Source organism: Callithrix jacchus, chromosome 8, assembly GCF_049354715.1.
Source record: "Callithrix jacchus isolate 240 chromosome 8, calJac240_pri, whole genome shotgun sequence".
In the NCBI taxonomy this organism is placed as follows: domain Eukaryota; kingdom Metazoa; phylum Chordata; class Mammalia; order Primates; family Cebidae; genus Callithrix; species Callithrix jacchus.
Window position 1 is genome coordinate 54,944,168 of NC_133509.1, and position 16,307 is coordinate 54,960,474.

At 39.5% G+C, this 16,307-nt stretch overlaps 1 pseudogene across 1 annotated transcript; it reads right to left on the reverse strand.

The window, feature by feature from the left end:
- Positions 1-9,298: 9,298 nt before the first annotated feature.
- Positions 9,299-11,010, reverse strand: LOC100392713 (prohibitin-2 pseudogene; annotated as a pseudogene). The gene has a single exon (XR_008474334.2). The product of XR_008474334.2 is annotated as a prohibitin-2 pseudogene (transcript).
- Between the last annotated feature and the right edge of the window lie 5,297 nt (positions 11,011-16,307).

The following is a 16,307-nucleotide window of genomic DNA, read 5'->3' on the forward strand; positions in this document are numbered from 1 at the left end:
TAAAAATGCAAAAAAAAAATTAGCCGGGGATGGTGGTGCATGCTTGTAATCCCAGCTACTCAGGAGGCTGAGGCAGGAGAATCACTTGAACCTGTAAGGCAGAGGTTGCAGTAAGTTGAGATCATGCCATTGTACTCCAGCCTGGGCAACACGAGCAAATCTCCATCTCAAAATAATAATAATAATAATAATAATATAAACTAAAGACCAAAGAGAGATATTATTTAAAATGTTAAGGAAATATCGATTTTAGTAATGGAAAGTTGAATTGCTTCAATCTACCATCTTGCTGAAATCAAATAAATATACTAAATTTTAAAAAAAACTTTAAAAACATTGACAATCTTAAGAGAAAACAGAAAATGGCTAAGTCATTTTTTTATGAAAGCCTGAGAGGTGAGCACTAAGGCCATTTATGCTGTAGTTCAAATCCTTATGCTTCAGGACAATATCTAGCTAAAGAGATGGAAATAGGAATCTGGGGCAGGGTGGGGGGAAAGGGGGGAAGGGGTCACAGAAAGCTGGTGCCCTAATGGTCTTCATCCTCAGGTAAGGATGAACCAGAGCTAGAGCTGATGCCACTCAGAAGGGAGTCAGAAATAAGTCATTCCTGGAAGACTGTGGCCGTGGTTCAGCTCTTGTTTGAATTTATAAATACCATTTTCTTTAATTTCCCTATTATACTGGCTGTAATCTTTTTTTTTTTTTTTTTTTTTTTTTTTGGCTCAAAGATGTTACGGTTTCTTTTTGTTGTTGTTGTTTGGGGTTTTTTTAGACAGTGTCTCCCTCTATCACCCAGGCTAAAGTAGAGTGGTTTGATCACAGCTCATTGCAGCCTCAACCTCTCAGGCTCAAGCAATCCTCCCACCTTAGCCCCTCAAGTAGCTGGGACCACAGGCACATGCCACCATGCCTGGCTAATTTTTTTTTTTTTTTGGTAGAAATTGGGTTTCTTTATGTTGCCCAGTCTATGGGCTTGATGTTAAAGACTTTGCCATTCTCTTCCCTTTGTTTTATGAATTGACACACCTCAAAATTTCTAAGTAAAATATTTTAATCCTCCAGCCTAGACTGTATGTTAGGTCACAAAACAGCCTTAATCATTTTGAAAGATTAAAATCATACCTATCTTTCCCAAATCACAATGGACTAAAACTGTAAATCAACAGCAAAAGAAAACTAAAATCTCCACAAATATGTGGATATTCAACAACACACTCTAAAGCAAGCGATGAGTCACAGAAGATGTCACAAGGGAAATAATAAAGTATCTTGAGACAAATAAAAATGACAACGCAACATACCAAAATTTACAAGGTGAAAAGAAAGCAGTGCTAAGAAAGAAATTTATAGCTCTAAAGGCTTACATTATAAAAGAAGAAAAATCTCAACTCGAAAACCTAACTTTATACCATAAGAAACTACAAAAAGAAGAACAAACTAACTTCAAAGCTAGCAAATGGTAGGAAATAATGAAGACTACAGCAGGGATAAATAAAGAAGGAAATAGAAAACAGTAGAGAAAATGAACAAAACCAAAAGTTTGTTACTCAAAAAGATGAACTAAGTGGACAAGACTTTAGCTAGATTCAAGAAAAAAGAAGACTCAACTAATTTTCTAGAAATCAGTTTTTTAGAACTTTTTCTACAAACAAAAAGATGTTATCTGGAATTCCACATAGACATCTCATCATTGCCTTTCAAAACATTCTTATTGCCTTTGCTCTGGAGCCCAATTTGCCCTAAAATACATGAAAACTGTGGGTGGAAGAAAGGATGCTATAACAAGGACTCTTGAGGGAGTCATAAACCAGCCCAAGGGAAGACTGATCACAACAATCTCCAAGATAAAACTTTAATTGCACCCCTGAATCGCAATGACACTGACTTCGTCATCACCTGCACCCTCTTTCTGAAATCTCTTCATGAGGTTCATATGCCACTGCTTTCAGCTATTTTGCCACAAAAGTAATTAATATATAAAACTCACCTGTTGACCTTTCTCTGCTGGATGAGATAACTGGAAGTTCTGGGTGCCTGGAGGTGATTGAGGTCCTGCATGTAGCCCTTGATGAAAATACCACCCTGTCAGTTGAGGCCCACATCTCAAGAGCTGACCATAGGAGGAGTGTGCTTCTTTCCTGTGGCTACAACTACTGCCCAACAGAATTATCCTATTGCCATAACTGTTTCTTTTGAGCTCTTCAGGAATGCCTTTATAATATTAACATATTTTTGCAAAATTCTGTGAGTTTCTAGACACATGATTTCATGCACAGCATCTCCAATATTACAGTAAGTGTTACAATGAACTGTTGACACCTGTGCCCAGCTACCCAGATCTTCCTCAGCTGAACACTTCCCTAAACGTTCTGGCCTAATAATTTGCAAAGAAATGCCTCATTATTCAGAAATTTGATAAATTACATAATTTGGTATTAGAAGACTGCTTGATGTCATGCTTAATAACTCACTTCCTACAATGCCCCGATTAAATATAACTTATTCCCATTACTTTTATGCACATCCCAGAAAATGTAATGCCCTTTAATACTTAATTTTCTGCCTTTTGAATTATTAACACTACTGTGTTTTTATATCTTCTTTCTTTATGTCAGACAAAGCTGTATATTTCTAAGTGCCAGAATATATAAGAAGGTCAGAAAAATAAATCTAAACAACTAAAAGGAGCTGCCCATAGCTTCACTATGAGATAAATGGGAACTGAGTGACTTTTTAATCTAGTCATTTAGTTTCACTTAAATTCATTGGATGGGGGCAAAGGATGAAACCTGTAATCCCAACACTTTGATGGGCCAATGGTTCTCCAGGATGAAGAACCTGTTGAGAACCTTTCTCTACAAAACATTTCACAATTAACCTGGCATGGTGGCATACATCTATTGTCCCAGCTACTCAGAGGGTTGAGGCAGTAGGATCACTTGAGCTTGGGAGGTCAAGGCTGCAATGAACTGTGATCCCACCACTGCACTCCAGTGTGGGTGAAAGAATAAGGCCCTGTCTCAAAAATAAATGAATAAATATTAAAAATAAATGTATTGTTTTTCATTTAGGTTTTAAATGATTGTGCTAAAAAACTACACTAGTTACTTTGTCATTATATTTATTAGTATTAGTCTTATGAACACTAATAGCTATAAATGTTGCAGGTCCTAATATATTCCAGGAACTGTACTAGGCACTACAACATGTACTAGGAAACTGTACTTCAACAATATTTTCACAAAAGCTCAGCAAAATAGATGGTATCTTGCCACAGGCACATAGTATGTTGTACAGTATTTGAACTCAAGTCAATCTTACTTTATCATTTATTTTCTTTTAAGTAAAGTATATAACAGGATGACTTTGTTAAGTATTACTGGAGTGAATCAATCAGTTGTGAACCTAATGTAACTGTGGTATGTCACCACATAGACTACTACAGTGAGTGTTCTCTTCCTTCCTCACCAAACTATGTGCTTACCTCATAAAACTATGCTCCCAGTTCTTCCTAAGGAGCAGCTCATTTTTCTTTCTAGTTCATATGTGTAGCTGCTGCATCCCACAACTGTACTATCCAACTTTATGTGGTAACATCCAGCATGTACAATCATCTCTGATGTGTACAATTCAGTGTTGAAAAATTGAGAAGGAAAACTGGCCAGGTGTGGTGGTTCATGCCTGTAATCCCAGCACTTTGGGAGCCCCAGGCAGGTGGATCACTTGAGGTCAGGGGTTTGAGACCAGCCTGGCCAACACTGCAAAATCTTATCCCTGTCAGGCGTGGAGGCTCACGCCTATAATCCCAGCACTTTGGGAGTCCAAGGCAGGCAGATCACGAGGTCAGGAGATCAAGACCAGCTGGCTAACATGGTGAAACCCTATCTCTACTAAAAATACAAAAAATTAGTCAGGCATGGTGGCACAAGCATTGTGATGGAGTTTGTTCTTCTTGGCTTTCCTGGTTGTCAGGAGATGCAAAGTTTCCTCTTCTGACTATTTTTTATGATCTACATATTTACCATGATAGGAAACAGGAATGTTGTCTGTGCTGTGCGATTGGACAAACGGCTCTGTACCCCAATGTATATTCTCCTGGGAAACTGCTTTTCTTGAAATCTGGTATGTTACCTCCACTGTACCCAACATGCTAGTCAACTTCCTCTCAGAGACAAAAACTATCTTCTTTATTGGCTGTTTCCTCCAGTTCTATTTTTTTACTTCCCTTGGTACAATAGAAGCATACTTCCTCTGCATCATGGCATATGATCGGTACCTCGCTATCTGTCGCCCACTGCACTACCCCACCATCATGACCTACAACTCTGCTTCATCTTGATGTCTTTTTCCTGGGTGTTTGGGTTCCTCAGTTACTCCATCTCCACTGTGCAACTCTCTCAATTGCCTTTCTGTGGCCCCAACATCATCAATCACTTTGTGTGTGACATGGACCCACTGATAGGTCTGTCTTGTGCCCCTGCTCCTATCACTAAGATCATCTTCTGGCCGGGAGCTGTGGCTCAAGCCTGTAATCCCGGGACTTTGGGAGGCCGAGGCGGGGGGGGATCACGAGGTCAAGAGATCGAGACCATCCTGGTCAACACGGTGAAACCCTGTCTCTACTAAAAATACAAAAAAAATAGCTGGGCATGGTGGCCCGTGCCTGTAATCACAGCTACTCAGGAGACTGAGGCAGGAGAATTGCCTGAACCCAGGAGGCGGAGGTTGCGGTGAGCTGAGATCGCGCCATTGCACTCCAGCCTGGGTAACAAGAGCGAAACTTCATCTCAAAAAAAAAAAAGATCATCTTCTATACCCTGAGCTCCCCCATCATCATGCTCACTCTTCTGTACATCTGTGGTTCCTACTTGGTTTTATTGATAGCTGTATCAAAAGTCCCTTCAGCAGCTGGCCAGCAGAAAGCCCTTTCCACCTGTGGATCTCATCTAACAGTGGTGTGTTTATTCTTTGGGGCCCTATTGGCAATGTATGTGAGCCCCAAAACTGATAACCCAGCTGCAATTCAGAAGATTATAACTTTGTCCTATTCTGTGGTGACCCCATTCTTAAACCCCCTGATTTACAGCTTATGAAACAAGGAGATGAAGGCTGCATTGAAGAAGGTCTTGAGGATAGAATGAGAATGAAGTCATCTACAAGAGACCAAGCAAACCATTGTCCAGACATAAAAGATTAATTAAGAAAGACCTGATTTTCTGATTCTACTTCTCCATTACACACTTTGAAGGCGAACTTTTCTTATCAAGATCCTTCTTTGTTTTATTTCTCAACTAACATGGCAGAGCTAAACCATAGTTGATTCATATTACATTCCAAATGAAACAACCGTATTTTCAACACAGGTGACTCCAGTAGATGATATATGAGGGCATTTTATCTGTCCTATTTCATACAGTATAGTTTTGATTACTAGAGATAGGGATGGAAGATAGAAGAGCAGTTATACTTAAGGCATTTCTGAAGACTGTTAAATATGTTTAAAGTGAAGAAAGAATCAAATTTAAATGTCTAATGAATACAGAGCCAAAGGATTTAGTAACAGAACAATTTTTTGCCCCTCCACCCCTTGGCTCTTGATGGTTGAAAGTCTTCCAGACAAGGACAAACTGAAAGTTTAATCCTTATGTAAGCAGCATATGTTTTAACATCACATAAAATAGTAAAATTGTAAAAAAAATAAAAATAAAATAGTAAAATCGTGGTCATTCTTTCCTTCAGATAATATTAATTGAACACCTGTTAGGTCCTAAGCACTAGATATATACCATGACCAAAAGAGTCAAAATCACTATCCACCAGGGGTTTACACTCTCATAAGGGAGAGACAGACAATAAAAAAAATAAGTAAAATATATAGCATATCAGAAAGTAATAAGTGCTATGCAAAAAGGGCAAAGAGGACAGGAAGTGTGGAAGAAAGAAAAGAGCTGTCATCATTAAACAGGATGACCAGGGAGGCTACACTGAGAAGGCAATATTTAAACAAATGCTTGAAGCAGATGAAGGAATGAGCCAGGTAGACAGTGAGAGACGAGCCTTCCAAAGAGAGGGAAGCAAATTATCTTTAAGATTTGGAGACACCATTGTATCCAAGTAACAGCAAGGAGGTTGGTCTGACTGGAGTAAAGAGTTTAAGGCCAGGCTCGGTGGCTCACACCTGTAATCCTAGCACTTTGGGAGACTGAGGTGGGCAGATCATGAGGTCAGGAGTTCAAGACCATCCTGACCAACATGGTGAAAACCCATCTCTACTAAAAATACAAAAATTAGCTGGGTGTGGTGGCGCGTGCCTGTAATCCCAGCTACTCAGAAGGCTGAGGCAGGAGAATCGCTTGAACCCTGGAGGCGGAGGTTGCAGTGAGCTGAGATTGCACCACTGCACTCCAACCTGGGCAACAGAGCAAGACCCTGTCTCAAAAAAAAAAAAAAACTGCACATGTACCCCAGAACTTAAAGTACAATAAAAAAACTAAATTAATTTAAAAAATAAGAAATAAAACTCAAAACAAAAAAGAGTTTAAAAGGAAGAGTATTAGAGATGAAGCCAGGGAGTGAACAGGGTTCCAAATTCTGTAGGACCTTGTAAAATATAGTAATAACTTTTTTAAAAAAATTATAAATTGACAAATTAGAATTGTGTATGTGTATGGGGTACAAAGTAATACTATGATTATGAACATAATGCAGAATAATTAAATCAGCTAACATATCCATCACCTCAAATATTTTCTGTGGTAAGAATATTTGAAATTTATGGCGGGGCGCCGTGGCTCATGCTTGTAATCCCAGCACTTTGGAAGGCCGAGACAGGCAGATCATCTGAGCCCAGGAGTTCAAAACCAGCCTGGCCAGCATGGTGAAACCCTCTCCCTACTAAAAATACAAAAATTAGCTGGGCATGGTGGTGCATGCCTGTAATCCCAGCTACTCAGGAAGCAGAGACACAAGAATCACTTGAATGCAGGAGGCAGAGGTTGCAGTGAGCCAAGATTGCATCAGTGTATTCCAGACTGGGTGACAGAGTAAGACTCTGTCTCAAAAAAAGAGAAAAGAATATTTGAAATTCATTATCTTAACAATTTTAAAATATATAATACATTATTTTCTATGTTCACCACCCTGGGCAATATATTGCCAAGAAAAAAAAAAAAAACAAAAACACTTATTCCTCCTGTCAGAGGCTTTGCATCCTTTGCCCATCGTTGCCTCACCATTATCCAGACCCCTCTTCCCACAGCCTTTGGTAACCACCATTCTACTGTCCTGCTTCCTTGAGTTTGAAATTTGGGGATTCCACAAATAAGTGAAAACATGCGGTATATTTGTCTTTCTGGGCTTGCCCCATTTCACTTAGCATAATATTCTCCAGTTCCATCCATATTGTCACAAATGACAAAATTTCCCTCTTTTTAAGGCTGAATGCTATTCCACTGTGTACATACACCACATTTTCTTTATTATCTATTGATGGACATTTAGGTTGATTCCATAATTCAACTATAGTGAATAAGTTTGCAAGGAATGTGGGAGGGCAGACATCTCTTTGACATCCTGATTTCAAATCTTTTAGGTAAATACCCAGAACTGAGACTGCTGGGTGTGTGTGTGTGTGTGTGTGTGTGTGTGTAGTTGATTTTTGTGTATAGAGTCAAATAAGGGTCCAATTTCATTCTTATGCATATGAATATCTGGTTTTCCCAACACCATTATTGAAGAGACTATCCTTTTCCCAATGTGTGTTCTTGGCCCCTTTGTCAGAAATCAGTTGACCATGCCTAGGCTCACTTGTGAGCTCTCTATTCTTTTCCACTGGTTGATGAGTCATTTTTTTACACCAATTTTAAGTGGCATGCTGTTTGAATTACTATTACTTTGTAGTATAGTTTGAAATCAGTGTGATGCCTCAGCTTTGTTCTTTCTGTTCATAACTGCCTTAGCTATTTGAGGGATTTTGTGATTCCATATGGATTTTAGGGCTGTGTTTTCTATTGCTCTGAACAAGGTCACTGATATTTTAATAGGGATTGCATTGACTCTCAAAATCACATCGGGTAATCTAGATATTTAAACAATATTAATGCTTTTAATTCATGAACACAGAGTATTTTCTATTTATTTGTATTTTCTTCAATTTATTTTATTCATGTTTTATATGTAATTCTGCATGAGATGAGAAGCATTTGGAAGGTTTTGAGCAGGGAAGTAACATACTCTTATTTATATTATAAAAGAATTATCCCCCTGTTTTGTTGGCAATATACTAGAGAAAGAAATGGGCATTTTTAAACTCTTATTTCTAATTGTCAAATTTAAAACCTTTGGGTTTTTTATACATTTTTTTTTTGAGAGAGGGTCTCATTTTGACACCCAGGCTGGGAACGCAGTGATGCAATCACAGCTAACTGCATCCTCAACCTCCCCAGGCTCACATGATCCTCCCACCTCAGCTGCCCAAGTAGCTGAGACTAAAGGCATGTGCCTCCACGCTCAGCAAATTTTGGTGTTTGTTTATTTGTTTGTTTGCTTGTTTGTTTGTAGAAATGGGGTTTCACCATGTTAGCCAGGCTGTTCTTGAACTCCTGGGCTCAAGTGATTCTCCTGCCTCAACCTCCCACAGTGCTGGGATTACAGGTGTGCACCACCACTCTCTGCTCGTTTCTTTTTAAAGGAATTTGTATCTGTAACCTATCTGAGAATATATACTTGGGGAGGGGAAAAGAATCCTCTAGTTGCTCCAGAGGAATAGGAAGTCCTCTAGACCCTAAGAAGTTCTAATTCTGGAATGGTTTTTTGACATTAATTAAGAGACAATAGAAAATTAGAAATCTACCTCTGAGGCTCTTTAATGACATTTAATTATAATTATATAATTATAAAAATTTTTAAATAAATTTATTTTAAAACATTTATAAAATATTTTCAACTCTATTATCTCATTTATCATATTAGTCCTATAAGTTACACAGGGATGATAAACATGGTTTTAATATTTGAGGAAACTGGAGCACAGCAAGCTCTTACAGCTAATAAGTGAAAATATTCAAACTAGGACTAATACTTTCTATGTCATAATTTTCTTTGTTTTCTCACCACCTTCTCTTTAAGTTCAACTCTACTCCCACCCAAGTGCTTCCTTTTTTAACCCAGGTCACTCCATTTCAGACAATGCCTGAATAATCTTCTCCACTATTTTCTGCCTATCCCAGACCTCTTTCAAAAGCTTCTCTAGATGTTTAATCTAGTAATAATTTTCTTTTTTTTTTTTTTTCTGAGCTTAAGTAATAAAAATTTATTGAGAATTCCTGGGTTGGTGGTTATCTCCTTCCAGCCTTGAGGGAGGGAACAACACTGTAGGAAATCATTGAGAAATCACACACTGTCCCAACATCCCCGGCCGACACAGGGAGGAGGAAAGTAATTCCCCAGAAAAGGGGCTGGTCTTCAGTCTTCCTTAATCCAAGAGGGGTTTGGGGGACAGGTGCAGGGGACCATCACATGATTCTGGGGTGGGGGTAGGGCTGTGCTGGACCCCAGGCTGGCTCCTCAAAAACAGGAGAAGCAGATCCACTTCTTCTGGGGATGGAGTTCTCGGTGACTAGGCTCATTTCTTACCCTTGATGAGGCTGTCACTTCCTCGGGTGAAACTTTCACCCTGTAGGTTCAGCACAAGGTTGTCAGCAGTGAGATAGATGCAATTCTGTGATGTGGCGATCGTCTTGGAGATATTCTGGGCTGCCCGGATCTCGCGAAGTTTGATGTAGCCAGGGTTCTTGCTCAGAGCTTCTCGAAGCATCTTGGCAGCCTCGGCCTCAGCCTCGGCCTCAGCCTCGGCCTGCACGATCTTCTGCCGCTGTTCCTGCTTCGCTTCTTCTGCCAAGAACTGGGCCCGCTGGGCCTCCTGCTGGGCCACTTGTTTGGCTTCTACAGCAGCTGTGTACTCTCAGCTAAAGCTCACCTCTGTGATGGCTACATCATCCAGTATGAGGCTGAAGTCCTTGGCCCTCTCTGTCAGCTCCCGGCAGATTAACAGGGATACCTGGGCGTGCTGGGCGATCAGCTGTGAGGCATTGAACTTCGCCACCACACTCTTGAGCACCTCCTTGACAATCGACGGCAACACTCCTTCCTTGTAGTCTAGCCCTAGGCGCTGGTACATGCTAGGAAGCTCCTGAGCATTGGGTCGAGACAGCCCTCACAGGGAGATATTCACCATCTGCAGGTCTTTGGAGCCTGTGGGGGAGGAGATTTTCCGAGGTCTGGCCCGAATGTCATAGATAATGGGGTACTGGAACCAGGGGATTCTGAAGTGAAGGCCCTCGGCCAGGATAGTGTCCCGCTGCACTCCATCGATCCGATTGAAGAAGATGGCTCTGTGCCCGCCTTCCACGGTGAACACGGATTCGCGGACACCATAGGCCACAGCGCCAGTCCCCAGCAGCAGCTTCAGCGTGGTGCCCATTCCCCGGGGCCCGGCGGGCAGGCGTCCCGCCAAGTCCTTCAAGTTCTGGGCCATGTCTAATCTTAAGGCTGGCCTAGAAGTGAAAAGGGGGTGCCGGCCCGCTTCTACCGGACTCCAGCTTAGGTGCTGCACCCTTCACACGAGGGTTCAGACCCTTAATCTCTAGTAATGATTTTCTAAATATCTAAGTCTTAGCCTGACATACAACATCACCTGTAACTCAGTTCCATGGGCCAATTATCCCTTCAAATACCATTTTTAACCCTGTCTCCCAAACATGTTTAATTTCCAGTTCTACTGAAATCTCTCCCAAACTTAGAAGTGGTTTCAAATATCCCTAACCCAGACTTTAATGTTCCATGGTCATCCATAGTGGCTTTTAAGCTTCCGTGTGCCTTACAAACACCTAGAAAGTTTGGGGATAGCCTGGGGAGAAATGCCAAATGTGGGTGAAGGGGAGAAAGGAAGCAAAACACACTGCCATGTGTGTACCTATGTAACTGTCTTGCATGTTCTGCACATGTACCCCAAAACCTAAAATGCAATAAAAAAATTTTAAAAATAATAATAATAATATATCCAAACGGTCAATAAACATATTTTAAAATTAAAAAAAAAAAGTTTGTTAGACAGACAACTGGGCTCTACATTCCAAGTTTTTGGCTCACTAGATCTCAGTAAATACTAAGATCATGTGTTTCTAATAGGTCTCAAGTGATACTGATAGTGTTAGTACAGGGATTTCATTTTCAAGAATTCCCTCTACACTTACACAGCCTTACCCTTAAGCTCAGTTGTGTTCCCTTCTGGAGTTCTTGCTACGTTTATATTAATCTCAGGTTCTCACCTCAATTTGTTTCTTTTATTCCCTTATATCCTTGAAAGAATTCATAACCATTTACAGTGCCAAACTTTCATCTTCACTAACATTGTATCATGATGTCAGTCAACAGAATTACAAATCTGCCTTTACTGATAACTAAACTTTTTCAAACGCACGTGTTCAAACAGGTGATGAAAAATGAGAACGCATGGACACAGAGAGAAGAGTACTAAACACTGGGGTCTATTGGGGGAAAATGGGGAGGGCCAGTGGGAGGGGGAGGTGGGGAGGGATAGCCTGGGGAGAAATGCCAAATGTGGGTGAAGGGGAGAAAGAAAGCAAAACACACTGCCATGTGTGTACCTATGCAACAGTCTTGCATGTTCTGCACATGTACCCCCAAACCTAAAATGCAATAAAAAATTAAAAAAAAAATTGATACAGGAGATTCTTTATGTTCACTATAACAAAATTAAGCAAATGACATATAGATTAAAAAAATTTTAGGTGTTCCAGGTTAGGCACCAAGTATGAAGCAAGTCTAGTTCAAATTATATAATAGAGATTTGCTTCATATCTTCATATTTGAGCCCAAAACAAGTATGTAATCTCTGTGAAGTCTTGACCTTGTTGGCTCCTGTCTATGTATACTCAAGGTTTAGCTCAGAGTCTGACACACAGTAGGTGTGTAGTTAATGTATAACTGACAAATGTTTGTTAATTATATGGAATTTTTTAAAAAAGGAATGAAGTTTATTTTGGAGAGAAAATCACATACAAATAAATACACATAAACACATACACTCAGATGAACACATATACACACATATTCTTTCTCTCTCCTCCTCCTCCTGCATTAACCACACCCACCACACCCACAGGCAGATTAGTTCCTTAGAGGGAGGATATCTCCACAAAGGGGAAAGTGTTTATGGTGTCTCTTAGATACTTATCCTGACTTCTGTGTCTCACTAGTCAAACCACTGGGGAAAACGGAAACCATAAAAAGATACAGATAGAATTCGATGCATGCTCAGAAGTACAGGCACAGGAAGTAGGTGGCTGGCAATGAACACTGGGGAACTATGGATCCTATTCAGGAGAGACTTGTAAATACTCAATAATTGCTGATGTGAAAAACACATTTCATTTCATTCAGAATACTAAAGGAAGCAAGTTTCTGGAACCACAAATAACATTCTTCAACCATGACTCAACTTTTAGATGGTGCAAATGTGGAGACTCCTGCATCTGGAGTTTGTTTCACATCTTCCTCGTGGAGCCAGAAATGCTGCTAGGTATGTAAGGAAAGTCTGCCTGCATCAGTACACCACTGCTCCCCTGCGTTCAGTGCTGCCAGATGCTAAGACTATGTGGCTCTTCTTAAAATCTGTTAATTATTTGTTCCTTTGTTCTTTGAAGGAACATTGGACCCTCACTTCTCTTCTCCCAGCATACTCCTAAAGAATGCCCTGGTGATATATTCACACTAAGGGCTCACTCAGGTATCTCAGAGTTCTCACTATCCAACTCAGTTAGGGAAAATAATGCTCAAATGTCTGTCTTATTTGGAGGGTACCATTAAATTCCCTTCAGTTAGAATTTATCCTGAGTCTTGTACCTCTTTGTTTATAAATTAGTCAGTGAAGTTTTTATTGACAGAGTATTCTTTAGCTGGAGCAATAAAGCAAGCTGTTATTTTTTCAGAGTTGTTGGCAAGTGACAAGTGGCAGGTGAAAACCAAGAAAGAAGTAGAACAACAGACTCTCTTTCCTTTGGATTTACCTACAGATTAACTTTTTTTTTCAGATGTGTTAAATAATTAAATTCCACATGTAAAATATAAAAACCACAAAATAAAATGAATTACAGGTTAACATTTACATAACTCTAGGACAGGGTAACGTGATGCCAGGGGACAAAAAGTATTAAGAAAAACATCAAATGATTTGGCCAGGTGTGGTGGCTCACCCCTGGAATCCCAGTACCCTAGGAGGCCGAGGTGGGTGGATCACCTAAGGTCAGGAGTTTGAGACCAGGCTAGCCAACATGGTGAAACTACATCTCTATTAAAAATATAAAAAATTAGCCGGGCATGGTGGCACATGCCTGTAATCCCAGCTACTCAGGAGGCTGAGGCAGGTGAATCACTTGAACCAGGGAGGTTGCAGTGAGCTGAGATCATGCCATTGTACTCCAGCCTGGGCAACAAGAGCAAAACTCTGTCTCAAGAAACAAAAACAAAAACAAAAAAAAAACAAGAAGCCAACTAATTTGACTACACACAAAATGCAAACTTCTATGAAAAGCACCATAAGTAGTCTGGGCAACTGTGAAAGCCCATCTCTACTAAAAGTACAAAAATTAGGCATGGTGGCACACACCTCTAGTCCCAGCTACTCATGAAACTAAGATGGGAGGATCATCTGAGCCCAGGAAGTCAAGGCTGCAGTGAACCATGATCATGCCACTACACTCCAGCCTGGGCGATGGGAGTGAGACTCTACCTCAGGGGAAAAAAAATATCAACAGAATACAGATTTTTTTTAAAAGCCCCATAAGTAAAGCTAAAAACTAAATTTAAAAATACCTGTATCATATGACCAAAGGAAAAAAAATTATAAAAAGATGTTACAAATAAGAAAATGTCAAACTACCTCAAAAAATGAAAAGGATATAAGCTAATAATAAAAGCAAGTTTTAAAAGAAATGCAAATTAAACCAAACAGATACTATAGCCATAATCATTTAAAACATCAATACTTAAGAGAAGAAGAGCCCTCACACTTGTAATTCTAAAAGTGCTCTTTCAGAATTCCAAGCAAGCGGATGGGGCTGTGGAGGAGGATGTGGCTTCCTTGTCAGTTCACATAGAATGTATTGCCCAAGAGCTTTGTTCCTCCTCTTCTCTCCAATTGCCCATTTGTACTCTCACTTGAGGTGAACAGAAAGATCAGAGGTGAATTTAAGCTTACTATTTGAGCTACTAATAGATATACTTTGGTGGTAGAGGCAATAGAAATGAATGCAGTGAGATTTTTAAATTATCTGAGAAGTTTATTTATTCATCTTTCTCTGACCCTGTATTCCATAGATAACTACAATTTCACTTCACCTGAAATAATGCCACCAAGGTCTTAAACATTATGAAGTCAAATAATGAGCCAGGTGGGGACCAGGCACAGTGGCTCATGCCTATAATCCTAACACTTTGGAAGGTCGAGGTGGGCAGATCTCATAAGGTCAGGAGTTCAAGACCAGCTGGCCAACATGGTGAAAACCCATTTCTACTAAAAATGCAAAAATTAGCCAGCCATGGTGGCAGGTGCCTATAATCCCAGCTACTCAGGAAGCTGAGATATGAGAATAGCTTGAACTGGGAGGTGGAGGTTGCAGTGAGCCGAGATCATATCACTGCACTCCAGCCTGGTAGATAGAGCGAGACTCTGCTTCAGAACTTATGAGGTGGGAGTCAAGCCTTATGAGGTCTGGTTCCAGATCAATTGTCATCAGTTGGAATTTTATTTATCTTCTCAGTACCAACAGTTTCCTGGCCTGTGAGTAGGATAAATTAATTCATGTTTTATTCTCTGCCTACTGCCTTGAAAAGCCCCGAATATCTAATTTATGCCAAATAAAATTTGTTATTATGTCCCCTGTACTACATAGATTTATTCAAATTATCCCTAACTGGAATAAATATCTTTCTTCAGACCCACAGCATGCAGTTGGACATGCTGCAAAAGCACACAGCTCAAGGAACCCTCAGTCTATGCACATGACTGTGGAAATGCAGGCTGCAGTCTTGATTGTTCTTATAAAAACTAAGTTCAAAAAGGGTAGGAAATTTATTTTGTACATTCAACATTATACCCCCAGAACTCAACGCACTGCTAGCAATATAATAAACAGTGAATAAACATGTTAAATTATTGAATAAACAAATAAATAAATATATGAAATGCTACAATTTAAATTTAGCATCCAACCTTTTTTTTTTTATTGCAAGCCCAGTAATTATATTTTCCAGGAATGATCTAGCATGAAGTCTGGCAAATATAAACAGTTTTAAAAAGTATATTTGAAATTACAGCTGTTCTAAATATTTTGATGCATGTGATCATGATTATTCATTCATTAAACTGAACTGCTTGGACAAAATTTACATTTTCTTAAAAATCATGTTTATTAAATAAATTGTTGAATTATTCTTAAAATATTGTTAACATGAATATCCAAAGTTACCTCAGCAATAAAACATTTATGCTTTTGGGTTTGCTCCAGGTTTGATCAAGTACTGAAAGGCAGGCCTCTTCTTCTCTGTGGATCGTATAAATGATGTAAAGATGGAATTTTGTGGGTATGTTAACAATGATGCTAACAATACAGTAAATTATCCTACTTTTAAAGTTGTTATATTGCTAAATTTAAAATATTGATAGTGGCTTGCCCAACCAAATATTCTGAACTTTAATAAGGATATTTTTGGACATAGAAATAAGCCTACTGGACCAATAGTTTCTAGAAGGTTGTTAGCAAAATATCTAAGTTATTAGTCTTGTCTCAACTTCTGATATACCCAATATCAGAAAGATCTTTCTGGTCTCTGCACATCCTGTGGTGACCCTTTTATTCATTATTTAATTTCAGTAAAAGCAAGATAATGAAGGGACAAATTATAAAGTTTAGGGCTTAATTTCTAGTAAAAATGAAGGCATGTGGTTTTATTACTAGAGAAATTGACTTACCCAACAGCAAAGTCCCTCAAGAGCTGAGCCATGATGTAGAATAGTGCAATTTGGTGGAGAAGAAGGCTGACAAGCAGGGAAAATGGTGGCCTGCAAACAAGTCATGGGTAAGAGATATAACAGCTGCCTTCCGTTATTTAAGACCTCACTATCACCATGATGGGAAAGGACTTAGACTTCTGTTGTGTAGTTTCAACCATGTTGAAGTTTACCTGTTGACTTGGGGTGTGCCAGGATCAGCGGATAAAAGCAA